The 24419-nt window shown below is 39.4% G+C and overlaps 1 long non-coding RNA gene across 4 annotated transcripts in view; it reads left to right on the forward strand.

Annotated features, from left to right (window-relative positions):
• LOC118545989 (uncharacterized) overlaps window positions 1-24419 on the forward strand; it is a 334610-nt gene that overhangs the window by 293901 nt on the left and 16290 nt on the right. For all 4 annotated transcript variants that reach the window (XR_013441131.1, XR_013441128.1, XR_013441129.1 and 1 more), the window contains 3 exons: window positions 15809-15997; window positions 18179-18232; window positions 19737-19781. This is a non-coding gene — a long non-coding RNA (uncharacterized LOC118545989). The remainder of the gene's footprint in view (window positions 1-15808; window positions 15998-18178; window positions 18233-19736; window positions 19782-24419) is intronic.

Here is a 24419-nt window from a genome sequence, read left to right on the forward strand (position 1 = left end):
ATATTAGGTGAAAAAAGCAAGGAAAAAAACAATTTATATACCTATGTAGCATTGACTCTGAACATAAATAAAGGAGCACATAGTCCCAGGTACCACTGCAGGACATTTTGTTGTCGTGAAGAAAGCTGGTGTGAGAACTAAGCTAATAATACAAGGGCAGAACTGAGATAAGGTCAAAGAAATGGAGCTATTTTATTTTTTTAAATCAACTTGGTTTGGGTTTTCTGTATTTGCAACTCCAAATAGCCTAAAGGGGGGGGTGCCTGGGTGGCTCAGTCGGTTAAGCATCTGCCTTCAGCTCAGGTCATAATCTCAGGGTCCTGGGATTGAGCCCCGAGTCGGGCTCCCTGCTTGGCAGGGAGTATGTTTCTCCCTCTCCCTCTGCTCCTCCCCCTGCTTGTTCTCTCTCTCTAATAAATAAATAAAATCTTAAAAAAAGAACCCAACAACAAATAGCCTAATGGATGCATCATTTAAAAGGCTGGTCCTGGGGCACCTGAGTGGCTCAGTCGGTTAAGTGTCCACCTCTTGATTTCAGCTCAGGTCATGGTCTCATGGTCAGGGTCCTGGGATCAAACCCAGCCCCTTTGGTCTCCCTGGTCAGTGGGGAGTCGGTTTCTCCCTCTGCCCCTCCCCCGGCTCATTCTTGCACATGCACTCTCTCTCTCTCTCTCTCTCTCTCTCATATAAATAAATAAAATCTCTAAACGGCTGGTCCTGCATCACCAGGAGAAGATCACAAGAAGGTATCGGGGCTGGGATGTGGCAGACATAGATCATCTCTTCCAAAAAGTGACAAGAGAGATATTAAAACCATATAGTTGATAGCAGAGCACACTTTAGAGAACTGCATTTTTGAAAACTTCTTTAAAATGTTGCCAGCAAAACCCCTAAAACAAATCTACTATATTCAAATGAGATAGCTAAGATTTCTCTTTGATTTTCTGCTCCAAAATGTTCTTATTCTCCCAAATGTCCAGGAGCGCATTCTGATATCTGTAATACATAGAGTGTTGGTCAGAACTGTAAACTTTTTTCTGAAACATGAAATAAGCAAAACTTCTCTACTTTGGTGTTTGATCTAAACATGAACCCAATCTGGCTGTGTGTTCATGATTTACAAACCATAAGGAATTCTGGGCCAAGTTTCAGGTGAAACTTATTTTTTCCCCCCGATTTCAAATTGGGCAAAAATCAATGTTCCAAGTCCATTAAAAGTAAAAGTTATTAAGGTCAACTGACAGGAATTCAGATATAAGATTTTCCAGCTCCTTAATAAGCACCAAGCTACATAGAAAAAGGCTCTGTTATTCACATCATTGGTAGCTATGATTCTCCACGGACAAAAGGGCTTTGCTTGATTTGTGTTTGTAAGTTAAATGTTATAGTAATAAGCTAGAACAGGTAACTTATCCAAAACTTAGAAAGTTTAGGGCAAAAGGGTCTCAAGATCAAATTATCAAAGCAGACTTTAAGGTACTCTTTTTAGGTGGTTTAAACACAGTCGTTATTTATGGAGTTTAGACTTCTTATTTAGTCTATTAAGAAGTAAAAATTGGGGCCCCTAGGTGGCTCAGTCAGTAGAGCATCCGACTCTTGATCTCAGAGTCTTGAGTTCAAGTCCCACACTGGGCACAGAGCCTACTTAAAAAATCTCTTATTTGGCTTATCTGCTCTCAAGGGTAATAAGGGAATCTCAAATAACAATTTTTCCAAGAGTTCACCTAGGCCGTTAAAGTCTCTGAATTGAAATTACTCTTTCCTTAACCAGACTCGTAGTCATAAAGGACCCAGTTCTATGCTGCTCAGCTGAAGAGAGAGGTAAATACATTTATCTCTAATTGTAGAAGGTGAGGAGCGAAGGTTCTAAAGAAGACTGCGTCACAGATGAAAGGCTCAGATTCCTAACCCAGCAGAGAGTCTTTCCCACTCCAACAGAGTGAGTTGTCCTGAGAAATAGGTGCTTGCCCAGGTCAAATAACCAACATACATGAGTGATGTATATCTACCTACATGGCCACTATCTAAAGAAATAAAGTAGTACAGTCAGGAGCAAGTTTCTTTTAATCCATGCTTCTCAAAATGTATAGTCCATGAGAAACTTCTGAAAACCTTGTTAAAAATGCCACCCCCCTTGGGCACCTGGGTGGCTCAGTCGTTAAGCGTCTGCCTTCGGCTCAGGTCATGATCCCAGGGTCCTGGGATCGAGTCCCACATCGGGCTCCCTGTTCGGCGGGAAGCCTGCTTCGCCCTCTCCCACTCCCCATGCTTGTGTTCCTGCTCTCGCTATCTCTCTCTCTGTCAAATAAATAAATAAAATCTTTAAAAAAAATAAAAAATAAAAAAAAATGCCACCCCCCATGTTAGCACCTCTGGAGTCTGAGCTGGGTCTAGGGTGCGACCTAAAACACCACACTTTTAATAGCTTCTCAGGTGATTCCAATACTAGTGAGCTGGGTCTCTCTCTTTGAGAAATACTACTTTAGACCAGGCAGCTCTAGTTCCAGCTGAATTCTGGAATAGGAAATGCTGTGCCACTTGGCATTATCCTGTCCTGAATTCCAACACTCTTGGCACCCCCTTTCTCTGAATTTAGTATCCTAAGAATAGAGACAGACAAACCTGGGTTTATGGCCTGGCTCAATCTGCACTAGCTATGTGATCTAGCATAAACTACTTAACATTCAACTGTCCATTTATTCACTCAACAAATACGAATGAAGGTCTTGGGCATCAAATTTTAAACAAACCGTTATACAGTTTGCCATAAATGGAGACACCAAACAAACATATAGACAAAGAAACTAATAAGTAAATTTCAGAGATTCCTGAGCAAAGCTTAAAAGAAAAATAAAACAGAATCGCAAGATGGAGAATGACCCAGGGAGGGGGCAGGGAGGGGTGGGCTGCTTTATTGGACAGACAAATGAGGCCTCTTTGGTGGGGTTGAGTAGAGACCCAAGTGATGTGAAGAAGTCAGCCATGCAAAGATTTGGGGGAAGGGCAGCAGGACTGCAAACCCCAAAATAAGCTTGGACAGCCAAGGGACAGAAAGACAGGAGAAGGGCTGGCAAAAGGGAGGGTGGAAAGAGAAAAATCAGGTCAGAGAGAAGGATGAACCAGATTATTCAGGGCCTTGGAACAGGGTAAAGTGCTTAGATTTTTTTCTAATTAGGATGGAGAGCCATTCAACAAGTTTAAGCAAGACACAGACTCTTGTTGTGAAGTGGTTGGGTAACTACTTCATAGGGGTGAATTTAGAGTGCTTGGCTCTTAGTAAGGGTTCAGTGAACGGCAGCTGTTGCCATTTCTTTCCTGGGTAAGAAAAATGCTCCCACCTCATCATTCATTACTCATCAGCACCATATTCCCCCCACAGGGCATCTCATGGGCTCTGTATGTTAGGGTCAACTGGGGAGCCTGAGAAGGCTACTTCTGCAGCCGTGTGTGGATGGGAAGCTCCTGGAGAATGTCTGAAGGGTAAAGAAGGCTTCCCACAGGCCTGACAATGTCCCTGTTCTATCAGAGTGGAAGGGACCACAAGGATCATTAGTTTTCAATAGGGAACAAAACCAAACCCCAAAAAACATCTAAGGGTCTAATAGCAACTCCAGAGAGGAAAATGTGAGTTGAGTAAGTATTTTGGGTAGGATGACAGCTCATACGCTCCTGCTGGCCCTCGAGAGATCTAATTAACCCCACATACGGGTCTGGCAACAGCAGCATGGTTTCCCTGATCTTCCTCCCTGAACCAAATTAATAATGTCATGGGTTTATCTTCTGTGAAAACACATGACTGTTTCTAATATTATCTCATGTTGTTATTTTAAATAAGAATTAAATACGATTGGTCCAGAAGAATCACTTGTGGTTCAAGTAGTCTACCCTTGGCCAACAAATATTTTTTGAGGGCCCATCACCAGCCAGGCATTAAATTTATTTAGAACAGTGGTTTTAAACTTTAATAAATTTCTTTTTTTTTTTAAGGCAGAGGCAACTTTCTTCAAACAAAATCCATCAAGGCAATCCAACATGGACCAACATGAAGCCCCTTTGGCGAAAGCAATGATGGGTACTAGGCCTGAGATAGGTCTCTCAGATTGGCCATTATTTTTCAAGGGGATCCCTTAAGTATTTGGAGAACCTTGAAAATATTTGCAAATTAGCGCCCTGGGTGAAAAGATTCAATAGTCTTCAGATACCAATAAAAAATAAATTAAAAAAAAAAACCACACAGGACTAATGGCCTAAATGTTAATTCCTCCTTCTTTTGTCTATAAAAGATATTTTTGGGATTGTGAGTTACATTTCAAACCCTTTATAGTTTTAATACTTAATGTGCCTTTTTAGTCAAAGTTCCTACAATCTCCTACTTACATAGCTGTCCAGAACCTTCTGTCTGCAAGAAGCCCCATCCCCATTCGATCATTCATCACTACTGCATTCCACTAATAGCATCTAGAACATAAAGGACCAAAAGTCCCACCAGCTGCAAGGTGCAAGTCCCCTTCACAAATATGCACGAGAGGTAGTCAACCAGCTCCTAATACACCCCCAAAGTTGGAACATTTGAGGTTCGACTGACTGCAGTGCATTTGAGATAAACTGAGACACATTAAAAATTTTAAGAATTTATTTAAGCAAAAATCATTTTGAATCAGGTAGTACGAAACCAGAAGTATTTAGAAGCATTCCACTGACAGGAGCTAGGGGAGAGACTTTTATAGAGAAGAGGATAAAGCGAAGCAAGGAGATGATTTGCCTGCCTATAGCTTAAGTGTTCACCTTATTTGAAAAAGCCTACATGGCCATTTGTGAGTGGTTGTCCTTATGTTTCCATTTCTTAACCTTACGGTGTTTACAGGCTTAGGTTTTGGTTTGCTTACATAGGCTGCTAAAGCATTAGACCCACTTCAGTCTAAAGGCCTCCTTGTTTAATTAATTTAACAAGTAGGAGCAGAGAGAGGTGAAGAGTGCTGTAATTTGAAAAAGTCCTTGCTCTCTCACTTGCCAATAATAGGACCTGATGCAGGTAACTTAATTTCTCCATGTTAGCTCTTTTCTATTCCATAGAAGAGGATTGATAAAGAGTAACCTTTCTTACCCACCAGTGGTAGGTAGTTTGTACTCAAGAAATACCAGCTTCCCCTTTTCACTCTTTGCAGTCCTATAGCACAGGTCTTCCTTCAGGAAGCCTGCAGGGATGAGGCAAGATGGGGAGAGCTATTGTCACCTACAGGTACCCACTGTTTTCCCACGCATGTGGCCGCTGTTGAGCCAAGAAAATACAAATTCATTCAAAGTCTTTATGAAATTCAAGGTAGCCTTTTTTAAAAAGAAAAAAAATACTTTATTTAAAAAATAAATTCATCTCCATGATGCAAATGACCCCCAAGTAGGTTGATAGTAAGAGGTCCTTTGGGTTCTGAAGAGTGGGAACAGCTTTGGGATTGACCAGGCTGGAACGAAAGTGCAATGGCAATGCTCTGGGCCTCCCTTGAAATCCTGCGGAGCCACGCCCTTCTGCAGCCGCCTCTTGCCATCCCTCAGTAATGCTTATCGGCGGATGATGAGCACAGTAACGTGGCTTTTCTTCACCTGCCTGCGGGGTTTCCTGGCTTGCCCAGCCCTCCCCTCCCCTGTCCTCGCCCTCCCGCGTGTCGCCGGAGTGCGGGGCACATTCCAGGAGCGGCGCAGGTGGGCCACGCAGTCCCAGGCTCCGTGGTGGCGCTGGCCCCCGCCCGCAGGAGGCGGCGCAGCGGCTGCGTCCGATTGCTAATGAGCTTTCTGGAGGCGCCTTCTGGTCAGCGACGTTTGTTTTTACAGACCGCCCGTGTAGACTTGACGCTTGTTTTCCTTGCCTCCGAGGCGCTCGGAAGTTTTTCCTCTCTGGGCCTGGCTGTCTCCTTTTCTTTTGAGACTGTGTGGGAGCTAAATTTAAACTTGATTAACAACATTTAGTCCAAGGAGGGTCAGGATTCTATTTTCATGTTAAACGCTGTTCTTTCTGGTTCTGTTTTGTTTTGTTTTGAGACACAATAGGCCCTCACAATGAGAGCCCTCCTCATTTTGTTGCTATGGTGTGAGAAACCCAAAGTAGCCCTTTGATTCCGATCAGAGATGGAAGAAGGGAACTAATACCCCTTTTGTGAGCATATAGTCTACTATTGACAGATAGATTTGATAAACCTCACAAGTAGTATCGGCAATAACATTTTGACTCTTGTGAATAACTTCTACTTAACATCTGGGACCCAGCTTGAAGTCAGCTGCTCAGGGAGACTCCCTGACTCCAGACATATCAGATCCACCCAGGGATGTTTTCCTTCTAGCATTTTCTAAGTCCTGATTAAACCATTATTCATCCTCTGCCTTGTCTACTAGACTATAAACTCCATGAGAGGAGGCTCAGCTTCCCTGGTTACCTCCCGAGGGGCCTGAATAGAAGCTCGGACCGTGGCCACACCACATATGATAGTAGCTCTTGGTCCAAATGGTCAGTAGAATGGTCAGGGCTAGGTCGATGACAGCCAGGTTCTCTCATTGTGTCCCCACTTCCAACTCAGAACCAACCAGAGAAAGTAAAATATGCTCCCCAAACCTATCACATGGGATGCCCCACTCCTATATGTGCACCTCCGGCTGCCGCATACCAGCAGCCTCTAATCAGAGCATACCTGAAGCCTTCCCCTTTTTTTCACGGTGATCGTTTCCCACTCCCCTGCATGCCTTAGTCTTCTGTGTTAAGTGTTAAATGCTGTAGCAAACTCGAAACAAATGGCCTTTGTTTGTTCTCATTTGGATTGTCTTTATTTTTATACCTTATCATCCTTGTACTCTAGCACAGAGCAGGCACTCAGGAAAGATTAATTGAATGAATGAATGAATACACATCAATTCATTACTAGAGTTAGATCTTCCTGAACAGGAAATTCAGGAGACAAGAGGACTTGGGTTTTCACCTTGGGCTTAGATTTGCACCTGACTTCTGTCTAGGTACCATTTTTTTTAAGCTGTAAAGCAGCAAGCTTGAACTAGGTGATTCCCCTGTTTCAAATATCTCTGGATTCCCATGTTTCAAAGATCCTGCATAAAACGTCTGTCTACAATCATGAGCTCAGTACAAGCCCTTAAATTTCCCCTCATTATGCTTAAGGAAGAAATGAACTCAGTGCTTTTTCTGATAATCCACTTCTGCTGAATAATGGAAGGAAAGAATAACTAAAAAAAATGAGTTTATTCCTCCTGAAATTATGCCTCGGTGAGCAGGATGTGTGCAAGGAAATAAAAAGATTATTCTTATTGTATTTTATTTGTTTGCTAAAGATCCTGGGGAAATGATCATGCTTTCTGCTTTCATGCTGGAAGGACATGCTGTTAAACTTTGCACCTTTGCTTTTCTTTAACTTACTCTGCTTGGCTAGGATGCTCCCTCCTCTATTCCAACAATGCAAACTCTGCCGTCTTTAAGGCCGGCCTCACATTCTATATTCTACATGAACTCTTGCCCAATTATTCTTGTTCCTGATAATCCTCTTTCTAAACTCCTGTAAAATATCACTTAAAGTTCACATACAGTCTTTCCAGTTGGATTATAAATAGCTTGAAGGAGGGAATTACATCTTCTGAGCCTTCTACGTTTGACCCAATGCCTTGAGGAAGTGCAAAAGAAAAGTCTAAGCATCACTGGATGAACAAATGCTCTGCACCAGCTTTTGTTATGTCTTAATTTCTGCTACAATTTTTGGGCCATGGTTATGACTCCATTGAACAGGACAGACTGAATTTCAGAGAGGGTAAGTTCTCCAAGGTTACATGAGCAGCAATGCTACATCTCAAAGGCAGGTGTCCTGACTCCTGGTCCAGTTCTCTTTTGATATCACTACAAAGCCCAACCTGTATGTTATAATTACTAACTCAGTTCTTGGGTGCTCACTGACAAATCTGGCTCAAATTTCTAAAATGGCAGCAAATACGGACTGGAGGACAATTTCCAAAGTTTCGAGTTATATTTTCACATTCATTTGAAATTTTCAATTAATCATAGCACGTTTTTAAAAATTTCTCCTAGAGCTTTGGAACTCACAGGCTTATGCCCATTTGCATAGTAGTAATAGTCTTCGTCATTATGCACTGAATAACTTAAATATTTTGAAACTTTGTAATGGTATAAGGTGAAAAATTAAAAACCCAAATTGACAAATCAGAAGCAATTTCATTGCAGTGGAAGTTCAGTTCAAAAATTAATCTATTAGATACTAGAAGACATTGTCACCTGTTAGGTTTTCTCTCTTTTCATTTCTTTAACAGAGATGTGAAGATAAACTAAAAGAAGATCAAGAGGAGAACAGATTAAAAGTAGCATGCCGTTCAGCATGGTAATTATTGTTGAAAGCATATTTACCAGGCTGGGGTGTGGAATTGGAATAATGTATGTATCATTACTGGACAGATCTTAACCAAAGCAATAATTCTAGCACTAGAATGCAAAATTTAAGGACCTGAGGAATTTAGAGGCAAATAAGAATAGAATCCAGAAATTCTTAAAATGATAAAAAATGAGACAGGAAGCCAGACTAAAGCAATTGGGATTATTTGGCCTATAGAATAAAACTTCACAATTTTGAATAAATAATGGCTTCCAAGAGTATCAATGATAATAAATTAGACAAATGAGAGTGACTTTCTACTTCCACGGAAGATTGTAAAACACAAAAGAAATGGGCATACACATGGGACGTCTGGGTGGCTTAGTGGGTTAAGCATCCCACTTGTTGATTTCAGCTCAGGTCATGATCTTGGGGTCCTGGGATGGAGCCTCGTGTTGGGCTCTGTGTTCAGTGGGGAATCTGCTTGAGGATTCTCTCCCTCTCCCTGTACCCCTCCCCCCTGCTTGCTCTCTCTCTCTTTCTCTGTCTATCTTGAGTAAGGGGATAAATCTTCAAAAGAAAAAAGGGGAAAAAGAAATGGGCATACATGTAACTATGTCTTTCCCTGACTGTACTTCCTAATGCTTTACATGTACTTTTCCTGGAGTACTCATCACTTTCTCCTTGTCTCCTTACCTGTTTTCTTCTCTTATCTCCAGAAGCTGTGTTTTATTCATCTTAAATTCCTTGCACTTATAGAGGGTATCTCTATCTGGGGATAAAGGGTATCTCTATTTTGTCTGTCTGTTCTTTTCGTCTTTGATTTTCCTCTGGGGAGCCACTCCTCCCCCACTCCTGGTCCCAAGGGTGGGATGACCTCACAGCACTAGCCAATCAGAGGATTCCCTCCATCTGGCCACCTGTTGGTTTAAGAAACTGTGTAACCCAAGTAGGTCTAATAACAGTCCTGGAACTTCAGTTGGAATTTTTGGAAATGAGAAGCTTTCTTTCTTTGGGGTTTGATACTGATAGGATATAAACTTGGAATTTCTGGGGATATCCATACATTGAAAATGAAACCAATTTGGAGGATAATAGAACTGAAAGATACTAAGAGGCCAAGCCATCACTATGGTTTTGTAGCACTTGGATCCAGCCAACCTTCAAGGTAGTCTATCCTGGATTTTTAGAACTATGAACTCATAAGTTCATATTTTTACTTCAAGTTTCAAGGAGAAGAGGATTCTTTCTTTCTTTTTTTAAAGATTTTATTTTTAAGTAATCTCTACACCCAACATGGGGCTTGAACTTACAACTCTGAGATCAAGAGTTGTATGCTCTACCAACTGAGCCAGCCAGGCGCCCCTGAAAGAGAAGAGCATTCTTAAACTAAAAGAGTAGACATGGGTAGGAGACCGGGACCATCAGAATAATAATAATGGTTAGCTGAGTTTTTAACTAGTATCTCTCCTAGACCGGGTTTTCAGTCCACATGTCTTTTCTGTAGGACAAAACCAAAATGCTAGTGCAATCGACAATAATCTCTCCAGAATGCCGTGTGGTTTCCCTATCCTCACAGCTTCAATAGCGCCATGACAGTGACTCCAGTATCCATATTAATAGGTCAGAACTTCTCCAGGCCCATATGCCCAGCTGTCTACTGGCCCCTTAATGGGCATCAACAGCTCAGTATTGTTAAACCACTTGTCTCCTACTCCCTCAAACCTGTACCTCCTCTTGTTTTCCTATCTCACTTAGAGCATTCAGACATCCAAGCCAATCTTTCCTTACTAAGCTGTCTCCTCACGTTTTCTTCCTTTTCATCTTGTTAAGCCCAGTCCTGGTAACATACATGCCACTTAATAGATGCTCCAATTTTTTTTTTTTTTTTCTGAATAAAACTGTCAACAAAGAAAGAATGAATAAATGATTACAGGTAAGACTTCTCTACTATTTAGCGATGTCAAGGGCAGGTACTGATGGAAAGAAAAAGAACTAGAGGACCTCTTAAAATTCATCCTTATGTTAAAAAATCTAATGTCAAAAATGCTTTTAAAAAACCTCCTATGCCTTCTTTATCAAGAGAGTCACAGGTTGATTTGTGGTTTTCATAGTGTTTTACAGGTAGAGAGTGTTTTTGTTTATTTTTCATTTCTGATCCAATTAACAGAGTAAGTTAGATGCCTAATTAGTGCTGATTCAGTACAGTTGGTCATAGACATCTAGTCTATGGATTAGTTTCTTAGCCCAAAGATTCGAAATTGTCTGAAGTATCGGTAATGCAACTTCAATCACAAGTTGTTCTGAAGGGACATTTCTTTCATAAATAAACTAGGAGAGAAGCAGGAAACGAGTGGAAGGAGACTTGGATGGGAATAGCTGAAGAGGCTTTGGGGAGTCCTTAGTGACAAACAACTCACAACTGCACATCGGAAAAAAACACACAAAACAAAAAGTTAAAGAAGACAATTCAATATGAAGGGAGATATGAGCGAAGAATAAAAAAATTGTATCCTGGGGGATAATCTAGTTTGATGAGCATTTTCTAAAGTCTATGCTAGAACACATCATTATCATATTTTTGTGTTTAAAAGAAAATTTAGGGGCGCCTGGGTGGCTCAGTCATTAAGCGTCTGCCTTCAGCTCAGTTTATGATCCCAGGGTCCTGGGATCGAGCCCCGCATCGGGCTCCCTGCTCAGCGGGAAGCCTGCTTCTCCCTCTCCCACTCCCCTTGCTTGTATTCCCTCTCTTGCTATTTCTCTCTCTGTCAAATAAATAAATAAATAAAATCTTTAAAAAAAATAAAAAGAAAATTGAGTGATTGCTTTAGTTGCAACATTGGAGGGTGTTAAGACTGACTTCTTGAGGTGTCTGTTTTACTCTCTCATTATAAATATGTAGGAAAGGGGGTGAGGGAAGCTCACAAACTCTAGACATAGGTTGGAAGCATTGCAATGTCAACTACTCTCATGTACTCATTCCCCATGAAAGTCTCATGCTCTGCCATAAGATGCTTTTTGAGCTGGCACAGTTCTTCCCCAACTGCTTTAACTCTGGGCTCTAAGAAGTCGTGAATGGCCACCTCAGCCTCCTGACTGGAAGGAGGGCTAAATAAAATCATCTGACAGTTCTCACACAAATTTCTTCAGAAAGCAACCACTTTCCAAAAGGACATCCATCAAGCCTTTCGGTATAAAACCTTAAGATCTAGCCTAGACCTAATTATCACACTTCTCTTGCCATTTCTTTTCTGTAGGACAAAACCAAAATGCTAGTGCAATTGACAATAATCTCTCCAGAATGCTGTGTTTGCCCAGAATGCCCACCATCATGGAAAAATGTGATGGTTCAAAACAGGACACAAGGCAGAATGATTTTTTGGCAGCCAAGAATACAAACTCAAGCCCAATCTTCAGTTCTTGGAAGTAAAATAGGACAATTAGGCAGAGCGCTCAGTGAAACACAATGGCCTGAAAAGACATTAATTTCACCCCCAGGATCTTTTTGCCTATGGGAGACTTCTGTATGTGTTTGCTACATGGAAATATTTTCATTGTTGCAACTGAGAAATCTGGGACTCAGAAAGTGTGGGTGAATATGATTACAATGGTGGTGAGGAGGTAGGAGAGATGTCAAGAAATGTGGGCATGCCATGAGGTCTAATCAGAACCTCACTTTGGTCAGAAATATGGTCATTATTGTCACTCTAATCACACTGCTGACCTAGTCCCCTCATGCAGGCCCTCATGTATATCTCACCATAAACTTTAATTTGTTACACATAGTATGTACAATCTTATGTATTCATCTATTCATATATATGTTTCAGAGTTGGTTTAGATAGTCCAGTTGGTTCTTAAGTATTCTGAGGTCACCCTTTCTACCTAAAGTAGGTTCTCTCCTTCTCCCCTAGATTATTCTGTAATTTGTGGTTTTGAATAAATGTTACAGACTAAGCTATATACATTTTGTGATTTCAGAGAATTCCTTATGAGAATAATGAAAATGTTATGCGTATGTATAGTCGTCGCTATAACTAAGAAAGAAGAGTCTGGCTAACAGGGTTGTGATGTCTTATTTACATGTCAGGGAGTGTGTGTTTTGAGGACAAAGCTACCAATTTTCATCCCATTTATTCATCTGTTTTTAAATAAATATATCAACTTCTTCATGCTTTTGTTTTTAGCTCTATGTTATTAATCAGGACATCAGTTATCTATTACTGCACAGCAAAGAACCCCAAATAACAACCACTTTTAGCTCACAATTCCAAAGGTTTGGTCATTTGGGCTGCAATCAGCTGGGTGGTTCCTCCAGTGCTGAGTGGGCTCGTTCATGTGTCTATGGTATGCTGGCATGGGGGTGAAAGTGCCCAGGCTCAAAGCAGTATAGCTTTACTTCCACTATATTTTATTGGTTGGGCCAAATGACATGGCAGCCCAAATTCAAGGGCTGAAAAAAGAGACACCGCCTGGTGAGAAGAGCTATAAAGTCACATGACAAAGGTGCTTGCATATAGGGATGAGAATAATTGCATCCAATTGACATGTAGTTTTTGAACATTTTAAATAACACATGTCCATTATAAAAGTCTCAAACAATCCAGAAAGACATCCTCTGATATCCTAGTTTCACACTGCACCTTCTTATATATCATTCCAGAAATTTCATATATATATACAAAAGCATATACTTTTTCCCCCCTCTCACAATGTAGATATTCTTGTACATACTGCTCTGAATTTGCTTTTTACTCAACAGTTCATTTTAGGTGTCTTTTCCTAATATTACATATAGTTCTAACTCATGCTTTTTTAATAGTGGAATAAAATACCATTCCATTATATGAATATTCTATAATAACCAGTTCTCTATGGATAGGTATTTTTTTTTTGCTTGTTTCCCCCCCTCTTATAAACTATAAGGGACTGAATTATACCCTTCCCAAATTCATATGTTGAAGTCCTAACTCCCAGTACCTCCGAATGTGACTGTATTTGGAGATAAGACCTTTAAGAGGTAATTAAGTTAAAATGAGGCCATTATGGCGGGCCCTAATCCAATCTGGTGCCCTTAGAAGAAAAGACTAGGATACACAGAGAGATATCAGGGATGGGCAGAGAGGAAAGACACAGCAAGAAAGAAACCATCTGCAAGCCAAGGAGAGAGACCACAGAAGAAACCAAACCTGCCATCACCTTGATCTTGGACTTCTAGCTCCAGAACTATGAGAAAATAAATTTCTGTTGCTTAAGCCACCCCGTGTGTGGCATTTCGTTATGGCAGCCCTAGCAACTAATATACAAACAATATTACATTGAATACTTTTTTATATACAACTTTCCTTATGTGTGTGTGATGGTTTATGAAGTTTCAATTATTCTCAGATGTGGAAATGCTGGATTAAAGGGTATGTGCTTATTTTATTTTGACAAATACTGCCAAGTTACCTTCTATAAGATTGCACTAATTTATATTTCCCCAATTGTGTAACGAAAAGGATAATTTTTCCTGCATCCCTTCCCCATGTAATTTTCATCTCTGCCAGTTGGTAGGCAGAAAATAGTGTTTTGTTGTCATTTTAATTTGCATCTCTTTAATTACAAGAGAAGTTAAACTTATTTTTACATGTTTCTTATTCATTTATATTTTTTTCTATGAACTACCTATTCATGTCCTTTGCTCATTTTTTGGAGTGTTGTCTATTTGCTGTTGATTTATGAAAGCTCTGTGTATATTAAGAAAATGAGTCCCCTACCTGTCATACACATCTTAAATATTTTCCAGTCTTTCCTGTGCTTCACATTCATATTTCTTATTCATTTTATGTCTTACAGGCCTTTAATGTTTTACACAATCACATTTATCTTTTTTTTTTTTTTTCCATTTTGGATTCTTGGTTTTATGGTTCTTTAGAAAATCTTTCTCCATTTCATAATTATTTTTAAAAACCTAGTGCTTTTATGGTTTTAGACGTTTACAGTAAATATTTGCAGTATCTGGAAAGCCCTGGGCACTTTACAAAAACCCATAAAATTATTGTTTCCCATCATAAAGGAATTGCAACAACACAAGGAATAGGGAGTCAAAAATGTAGAAGCAATACTGGCCCTGACACTTTACTTCTAGTTCTAGTCTTCAGTCTATTGTCTTATCTGCAAAATGTGGTGTCATGGACTAAATCATGCCCCCTCCTCCCAATCCGTATGTTGAAACCCTAATCCCTAAGGTGACTCTATTTGGAGATAGGGTCTTTTAGGAGGCAATTAAGGTCATGAGGTTGGACCCTTGATCTGACAGGACTGGTATAAGAAGACAAAGAGACATGATAGCACTCTTATCTCCACATGCATACTGAGCAAAGGCCATGTGAGAGCACAGCGAGAAGGAAGCCATCTGCAAGCCCGAAGAGTTCTCACTGAGAACCAACCTTTTGGCACCTTGACCTTGGACGTCTAGTCTCAGAACTGCGACAGAAGAAATTTCTGTTGCTCAAGCCACCCAGTCTGTGGTATTTTGTTATGGCAGCCTGAGCTGACTAATACAGGTGAATCAAGATAATATATTTCAGAGGGATTTTGAGAGGTTCATATTCGATTTGCAAACGAAAGATTATAAACAACAACAAAAAGTCATATGATAGCTAACTATGAATAATATTTAATAGATAACCATAGTTAGTAATTATGTATTCTTGAGTTTAATAATTGGATTAAAATTTGCCAAGGGCTTGTTGACAGGGTAGGGACAGGCTTGCTGTAGGAGTTTGAAAGGATTTATTAACTAGTGGAGAATACCTCTTGCTGTTGTTACTGGCCCTGCAAATCATGCAAAAAACCTGGCTGGCTTCAGGATGATGAATGGAGGAACGTTTATGCTTTGTCCTCTGACAGGCCACTGGAGTACAAAATTTCATGTCAAAATGGGACAAACGACCCAAGTGATCAAACTCCAAATTATGGAAAGAATCATCAAAAGCTACATGGTTTTGCTTCCAATGCAACACTTCAAAGATCAGTAAATGACATAAATAAAAATTGAGAAAACTCGTAAGGGTAGATGAAAGAGAATTTTCCAAAATTAAAAAAAAATTAACTAAGTTCAGCTGATATATTTTCCTGATGTTTTTCTATTTTAATCCATTAAACCAAACACATGAGCACTTACTGTTGGATTATTTTTGAGATGCCTACCAGCTCCCCTACACTCTCCTTCTCATTATGAACTAGAGTTTCTGGGTTTTATAATATGGTTTAAAAGATGGGTTCCAGGCTCGATCTTGGAATATGAAAGCTCATCCCACGGTACTGGGTGTTTTCATATATTTTAAATAAGATCTAGTTGGCTCTTTATCCAAACTTAAGGAGAAAACAGAAGTTCTATGGTAATAAAAATAAAATTGGGTTTAATTTTTTCCTTTCCATCTGGGCTGTCCTAGAAAATGGTTTGGTCACTGCAGCAGCTGGACTTCCAGATGTCGCAGCCAAAAGCAGCCTTTGGGACATCTGCACGGGGATGCTGGCCTCGGCATAACATAAGGCAGTGAGCAGCGCTAGCTTAAGGAGACGCCTTTCCTCATTTCCAAATTGCCTTAAACCTGGATGTTCTAGGGCCTCTGTGGCCCCAGGTAAGAGGGACTTATGTCCATAAAATAACGGCATAGTCTATTTTTTCTATTTTAGCCACTCCCCTTGCCCCATTTTTTTTTCAAGTATGAAGAACTGCCAGGCTTCTCCCTTCTTTCTGAGAGGAAAAAAAAGTCAATTCCAAAATGACATACTTGTCCAGCATCATTTTCTCCAAAAACTCAAAACATATTTTTAAATATTACTTGTTTGCATAGCCACTGGATAGATGACAAATATTAAATTTGCAAAGAGGAAAAGCTCCAGAAAAAAGACTCTCCAGGGATTTTTGTGAGAGAAAAGTTACAGAGTTAGACTGAGATGTTTGAATGTTTTATACCACTACAAAACAAAATTCCTGCACAATATAGTCTTTGTGCTACTATACGTCCAAATCACCCAGAATTCCTCCTCCAAATTAAAAATTGGGGTAGTCAACATAAGTAAAGAAGGTATTATAGGGTCCTCAACCATGTACTTCCAGAATTTTAATGGGAAATGGGCAAAGGATGGATATTATGGTGTTCCTCCCCCCACCCTCACCCCAAAAATCTCTAAAAAATACAAATTAATAAAAGATCCCAATAATTTATAAAGAATTATTTTAAAAATAAATCAGGTTGAGATGTGCATTTAGAATGCACTGGATCTTGATGATCATTAAGTGGAAAGACAGGGAAGTACTGTGGTCTGGTTGACATATAAGTTCTTTGGGATTTTTTAAGCCCAGCTGGGGAAGCCATGCACACAACTGCTGCTTGTTTCCATGAGTCATATTAGAGAGCTTAGACCAGGGCCATCATCAAAGAAGCTGTGCCTTCTGGTTAACTCTGCTTATAAATATATCACAGCTAGTTCTTCCCAGAGATATTGAAAAAATTTTATTTGCTCTTTAGGTCATTTTAATGAAATGCTGACTTTCAGTTTGAGAATTTTGGCACTATCCCAATCGCTAATAAAAAGAATTAGGAAAGATATCCTTCTAAATATATGCCATCAGCCCCTAAATATACTTCAGTATCCAAGGAAAACTTCCATTGACTCTCTGGGATGAATTTGTTTATGTCTGTGTCTATGTAAGAGCCAACACATGGTCTTAGAAGGAATTATTCAGACTCTGGGATCAAAGTGTACCTTTCTTAATATGTAAACCGGTTCCAACAAACCAAACAATCATAATAGGCTTTGATGCCTTGTTAGCAGCCCATACAGAGATTTTAGACCAATCTTGGATATCCAAGAAAGACAATCCTAGCAACAGGACTAGAGGGAAGCATTTTGTGAATGAATGTATAGAAACTTGTGTGATTCTAGGCAAGTCATTCAATCTTTCTAGCTCTCTATGTCCAAAATTCCTTCCAGCTTTAACAACCTCTTATTTATAATTTCCCAAAATTGAAATTTCCAATTCCAAAATTATCACTGAGCATATAAAATGAGCCCTTTATGTCCTGGACCTGGAGGGGGTCAAAATACTGAAGAATTAGATATGATTGCTGTCTACCAGGATTACACACCAGACAAGATATACACATGGGAAACCATGAAATAAAGATAGAGATTGAGAACACAAATGATAGTCAGGAGAGCAATTGCAGAGAGAGTAATGTGGCCAGAAAAATAATAATGTAATTCTAAAAGAGTAAGTTAGATTTGAATTAAAAGGCTTAGATGCAATGTATTCTTCCTCACCTTATTTTTTCTCTCCACTTTGGCATGTTCCCCTTACCAATGCCCTTCCTTCTTCTGACACTAATTTGTCGAATCCTCTCCCTTCTTTAAAAGCTTCCTGGAATTTCTTTTTCTAATGAGATTGTTTTTTCTTTATGTCATTTCTTCAAGACAAATTGTAGAACAAAGCAACATATGACATGTATTTACTAAATTTTTGTTGATAATGGTGGTAAAAACTCATTTCCCAAGATAGCAGCTTAATAATTTAATAGACGAATCATCTGTTCTGAGTACTACTATATATTATATTAATACTAATGACATAATAATATAATTTAGTAATATATAATATATATTTATGTACAATATAATATTATATAATTATATGTATATATACAATTTACATGGGTACATATACATATATACACTCATATACATATAATTATATGCATATGATAATTACATAGAATATATATTATGTTAAAATATATATATTAATAAATTTCTAGATGATGGAGAAAATGAAGTAGTGACCACTGCTTGACATTCTGGATTCAATAAAAGTAAGTCATAACATACCTCTTTTCTTTAGTTAGCAAAATTGGCAGAAGGACAAAATATAGAAATGCAGTGTCTAAAGACTTCCATTTAGAATTTTTTTAAACAAGTAAGGTCTAGAAGAAGGTTTAGTTAAATTGGTTCTTGTGTTGAACAACTATGTTTAAAGAACATTCATCAAGGTAAACCTGATGGGAGGTTCCAACTGAGTGCACAGACCCTATACTCAGTTCTGTCCTGCCCCACATTTTAATCAAGGACTTGGATTAAGTTATATAAAATTTGCTTAATAAATTTTTTGATGCTTTGAGGCTAGAATGATAACTTATTTTGTTTTCAGAATCTGAGAGACTTTTCAGAGACTCAAAAGAAAAACTGAATCTAAGGTTGAATTTTACAGAAATAAATAAAAAGCCTGTATTTTAAAGCAAAAACAGAAAGGTTGAATCAGTTATGGAGTGACAGGATTAATGACTTCCGTTAATAGTTGATTCTTAATCATCAGAGGTGTGATGTACCTTTTAAATAAGTTAACACGTCCATATAGTATGCAAAAAGAAAAAAGTAGTTACAAGTTTATTCAACTTTATTCTACTTACTCAGGGCCATATATTTATACTGCACCTAAAATATTTTTGGAGCAGTATATTTAAAAAATGGACAAAGGAGACTGCATCTAGCAGGATGTCACCAGGATGGTTGAGGAAACTAGAGATAATCAGATGATGCAAAGACACTTTTTGGAGTGAGAAAAGTAGCAGAGAAGAGGCTTGTGCAATGTACATTGCAAATGCCTTCAAATATAGATGTTCTCATTAGATTCAAGACGTAAGAGAAGGCCAAGTAAATAAAAATCACAGATGACATAAGAGTATTTGAAGAAAAGTGTTTAAAAGACATACTGAGTTGTTTTATGGGAGTAGGGAGTTCTCTTAGAAAGGATCTGGGCATTAATGGGTATTTAAATCAATGGCCTTTAAGTTAGTATCTGTTGGAAGACAACTCTCCATGGATTTCTAATGTGTTTGCATGTTTTGTGAGCTACGGTTACTGACCGTGTTTTAATCATAACTTGGTCTTAATTTAGGTATAGTGAGACCATACACAGATCAAAGAGAGAGCTGTCTTCGAGTCATGAAAGTTTAATGATACTGTTCCCCAGGGAACAGGGCCCCAGGGAGAAACACCAGGGTCAGTCATGAGGCAGGGAAGGAGAGAGAGCAGAACTGCAGGCAAAGACTTCTATTGTGATTTCCACAGGAAGGAGGAAGCAAAGCAAGGAAGGATGCTCTGGGATTGGTAAAGTACATTTAAAAGTGACACCTTTGCAAATTCATGTAGGGCTCAGAGTATGGAGAGTCCAGGTGGTTAACTCAAGTCCCTAACTGTTCACCTAAAGTAGTTGACATCTGTCTTGAAGATATTAAAGCATCAAGTTACAGAAACAACAAAACATAGTTAATACAGATTCTTTTGTTCAAAACTATCTTTTCACTTTTGTGTACACAGAAAACAGCCTTGGAAATTAGATATGGTGTCTCCTTCTAGAGCAAGGTAAGTTTATTTACTGTCTAGTATAATAAAGATGGTGTCTCCTTTCATAACAAAGGGAAGACAAAGTTATTGCCCATTACAAAATATTATGATTCTCTAAGCTTGGGGTTCATCTCCTCTAACATATCCATTGCATGTACAGGTCTCACTTGGCCCTCCTTGTGTTGCCTTATGAGAACTGGAGCTCAGGAACCAGAGCAAATACTGATACTTCGACCACTGCTATGTCTGTGGTTAATAAATTGTCCTTTGTCTCTGACCCAAGAGTCTCTTGTCTTCTGCCAGCATCCAAGAAACTGTGACTGGCTAACTTGTTAGCATGCAAATAGGACAAAATCTAAGACTCTTCACCATTCTTGACACTAACTTCTGAAATCATGATTTCATGATTTCTGTGATTTTTAAGCGTTTGGGGACAATGCCTTAGTACAAACAAGGTATACTAATGATGAGAATTCCAATACCTGGTAGTGTGGTAAAGAGGTGACCAAGAGCAGGCAGGACTTTGAAGAGACTACTGGAACAAATTTCATGGAAAACCATCTGTTCAGGCTCTGCCATGGCTGGTTCTGATGCAGTGTAATGTCTTTAGCACAGTGTGGATGGAGGCAGGATATATAGGCACTTCCCATGGAAATTGCATTATTTCAAAGTTCTATTGAACAGGATTTTCCAGGGCACCTGGGTGGTTCAGTCGGTTACGTGTCTGCCTTTGGCTCATGTCATTATACTGGGGTCTTGGGATCAAGCCCTGCGTTGTCGGGCTCCCTGCTCATCGGGGAGCCTGATTGTCCCCCTCCTTTGCCCCTCCCCCCTGCTCATGCTCTCTCTCTTGCTCTCTTTCTCAAATAAATACATAAAATCCTAAAAAAAAAAAAAAAAAAAAAAAAAACCAAGGATTTTCTGTTTTGGAAATATGACATAACCTGAACTATATTTGAATCCATGAAATAATTGACTGAATCATCCAAAACTCTTATTTTATATTATATGGTCCCAAAAATACATGAAGATTTTTCTGGCAAACACATGGCCTATTAATTTTACTATCAACACTGGATTACATTTGTTTTCCATGAGACCTTCCCATTGGTGTAATTGAAATAGTGAAACTATAATGTAAGGTTTTTTTTAACATATCAATTATTTGGGGGAATAGTGATAAAAGACTGATTTATTTCCCTGAAATTCCAGCAGCTTTAGGAAGACGGATGCCTGATAATTTGTATAAGTTTTTAAAAACAAAGTTTTACAATGATTTTACAAGTATTTTATCAAGTTGCAGAATGTGAACCATCACATGCACCTGAGAGTTCCTGAGTGTGTTGACTTCGGCATCACGTGCACATGCTGCGGTGGGATTTACTGTCTGGATTCTGCAGGTCTTGAGCTGAGGGAGAGAAAGCTATAATGAGTATCAAACCTTGCCACTCATTCTACCTCTCACATGATTGGGTTTAGGACAGATGCTTCCTCCAAGCTTGCTCTCCAATAAGGGGAGGCGGCTGGTGTGACACCCAGCCTGAAATGGGAGCATGGAGCAGAGTGCCAAGATCTCCTTGCGGACAAGTTGACAGCTGAAGCCTGTGTGTGCCAAACTGGTGTCTGGCACAGGAATACCTCTGGTCTCTGACACACCACAGCCTCTGCAATGAAGACTTTGAAAAATGAAAGGGAAAAAAGTTTCCTTATTGAAATAATTGTAGTTAGGGTGGGAAATCTGCTTTCATTGTTTATAAAAATAATACATGCTGAGAATGGAGTATAAAGCAGAACTTTATCCCACTAGATTTTTTCCTCATATTACAGAGAATAATATGGGGAAAAATGGAAGTTAATAACATGTCTTCAATTGGAGGGCTTATGATTGGAGAAAAGACCATCTTTTTTTTTTTAAAGATTTTGTTTATTTGTCAGAGAGAGAGAGTGCGTGCATGAGCAGTGGGAGGGGCGGAGAGAGAAGCAGACTTCCCTTTGTGCAGGGAACCCAATGTGGGACTCGATCCCAGGACCCTGAGATCATGACCTGAGTCAAAGGCAGACACTTAACCAACGGAGCCACCCAGGCGTCCCAGAGAAAGGACCGTCTTAAAAAGAAAAAGAATTGTTTGTTTCACGGAAAAAACCCCAGAGTCCTTGAAACTGAGCAATATTTAGGTGACCTGTTAGAAGGAGGGAAGCATCCATACTTACATTCATGATTGATCAATGGAATGAATAAAGCCCTGATTCACTCCAGTAGACTTGTACACCATGGGAACACTGGCGAGAATTTCAGGCCAGGCATATGCTGCAAAGAGCCCCTGCCCTATGGACCCAGCATTAGACGCGATTCATGAGGAGGATCCCAATCTTTGGTTCTTCTGACAAACTTGGCCCCTGTATTTTTCTTGGGCTCTGTATCTGACTGGCTCTGTTATTCATTAGACAAATCAATTTAGTTCTCAGAGTTCCCTCATCTGTTCTCTGGTTTCCTGATTCATCACAGCTTCCCATTCTTTTCCCATTAGTTTCTGAGTTCACACTGATCACTCCTTTCCATCCCCAGTTTTCTTGGCATCAACTCTCATGCCTGATCCCTCCACCCTCATCCACACCTGTAGCTCCCATCGCAGTCAGAGCATCTTTGTCTAACAGTTGACACAAGAGTTCATTTGCCTCTTGAGGGCATGTGAGCCTATCACATCAGTAGCACTTTGTTCTGGCCACCCTATCAAGAAGTGTCACTTGCCGGGCCCCTGGGTGGCTCAGTTGTTTAGGCATCTGACCCTTGATTTTGGCTCAGGTCTTGATCTCAGGGTCATGAGTTTAAGACCTGTGTTCTTAAAAAAATTCTGGTTACAAAGCTCAATACTGTAAAAATGTCAGTTCTCCCCAAATTGATCTAAAGAGTCAACATAATTCTAGTAATATCAGGTGTGTGTGTGTGTGTGTGTGTGTGTGTGTGTGAAGTGATAAGCTGTTTCTAAATTTTTACAAAATTGAATAGGTCTAAGTAACCTCAAGGGGTACAGAAAAAGAGGAATTACACCATTAATAAAATTATTATAAAGTTGTAAGAGTAATCTTCAAGAAGAACAGAGTTAAGGGAATTACATGCTGGATATTAGGACTCATTACGAACTTTGAAGACATTATAAAGTTATAAAAAGCAATCTTCAAGAAGAACAGTCCTGGAGGAATTACATTGATGAATATAATGACGTCTTTTAATTTACAGAAAATAAGAAGGTGGGGTATTTGTGTAAGAATGGACAAATAGGCTAATGGAAGAGAATAGCAAGCATAGACAAATACCCACACATTTAAGTCACTTGATTTTTGACAAAAGGGATACTGCAGTACCATCTATATAGGAAGGTCTTTCCAGTAAATGGTGCTGGGTCAACTGGATACTCATATTTTTAAAAACAACCCTACCTCACACTGTATACTAAGTTTCTTCCAGATGGATTACACTATCCCATTTTAGTTAATGGATACCTTATCCTTCCAATTGCTCAGTCATCTTGATTCCTCTTTCTCTCTTACATTTTACATTAAATGCATCAGCAAATCCTTTCAGCTCTTCTATAAAGTATAATCAGCATTAGATCAATTATCCCCACTTTAAGGATACACTGTGGTCCAAGTTGTTATCCTGTCTTGCCTGGATTATATAACATAATATTATTATAGTACCTATCTTAGTTTGGATTCCTCCAGATTACACCAAAAATGGTGTAATTCCTCTTTTTCCATGCTCCCAGGAGGCATGGCAAGTAGATGGAGAATGGAACAGGGACAGTGGATGGAGCTTCATTAAAGAGTGAGAGTCTGCTCTGGGACGTGGGAGCTCGGTTCTGCTGGGGACCCTCTGAGAGATTGTGCAGAACACAGCTCAGACTTGTCCCACTGAGAGAAACCAGAGTCTTTATGCACCAACTCCCATGCCATTCTTGGTGGGTCAGTTCTAAGTGTAGCGCCCTGGTACTTCCCCGCTGTTGTTATCAGGCAGAGAAACAGGAAGTAGTCAGCATACATGAGAGCCATACAGGTGCCTCTGGAAGTGAACCAAGACTCTGTGGACCGGAGAATTACAGCTTCTGCTCTACCGTCCAGCGGATCTCCTTGCTTCCATCCTCTTAAATCTGTTCTCACCACAGCCGCCAAAACCAGAACTATTTAAAGCATTTCAGATTACTTTTTTTTTTTTTTTTTGCTCAAAATCTTCCAATATCTTTCCAACGCACTCCAAAGAAAAACTCCGGAGTGTTACTATGACTCATAAAGACCCCAATTACCTGGCCTCTCATTATATATTTTTAAAATCTTATTGACTACTACTCTTCCTGATTGACTCCAACTTCTTTACTCAGTAGATACTTTTCTGATCAGGCTTTTTGCTCTATCTAAAATTTCAGCACCCACCCTTGTTATTTTATATGTCTCTTCTTTGTTCACTTACTGTAAGCACTCTCTATCCTAATTTAGATGTCATTCTAATAAAACTTGGATTATTGTTCTTTCCTGCTAGAAACATAACCCCCATAACCTACACTCCCACTCCCTCTCAGTATTGTGTGCCCAGTGCTTAGAAGGTTTGGCTGGCTTATAGTAGATGCTTAATAAATATTTGTCATTGAATAAATTAATCAT

The sequence above is a fragment of the Halichoerus grypus genome, chromosome 9 (genome assembly GCF_964656455.1).
Source record: "Halichoerus grypus chromosome 9, mHalGry1.hap1.1, whole genome shotgun sequence".
In the NCBI taxonomy this organism is placed as follows: Eukaryota; Metazoa; Chordata; class Mammalia; order Carnivora; family Phocidae; genus Halichoerus; species Halichoerus grypus.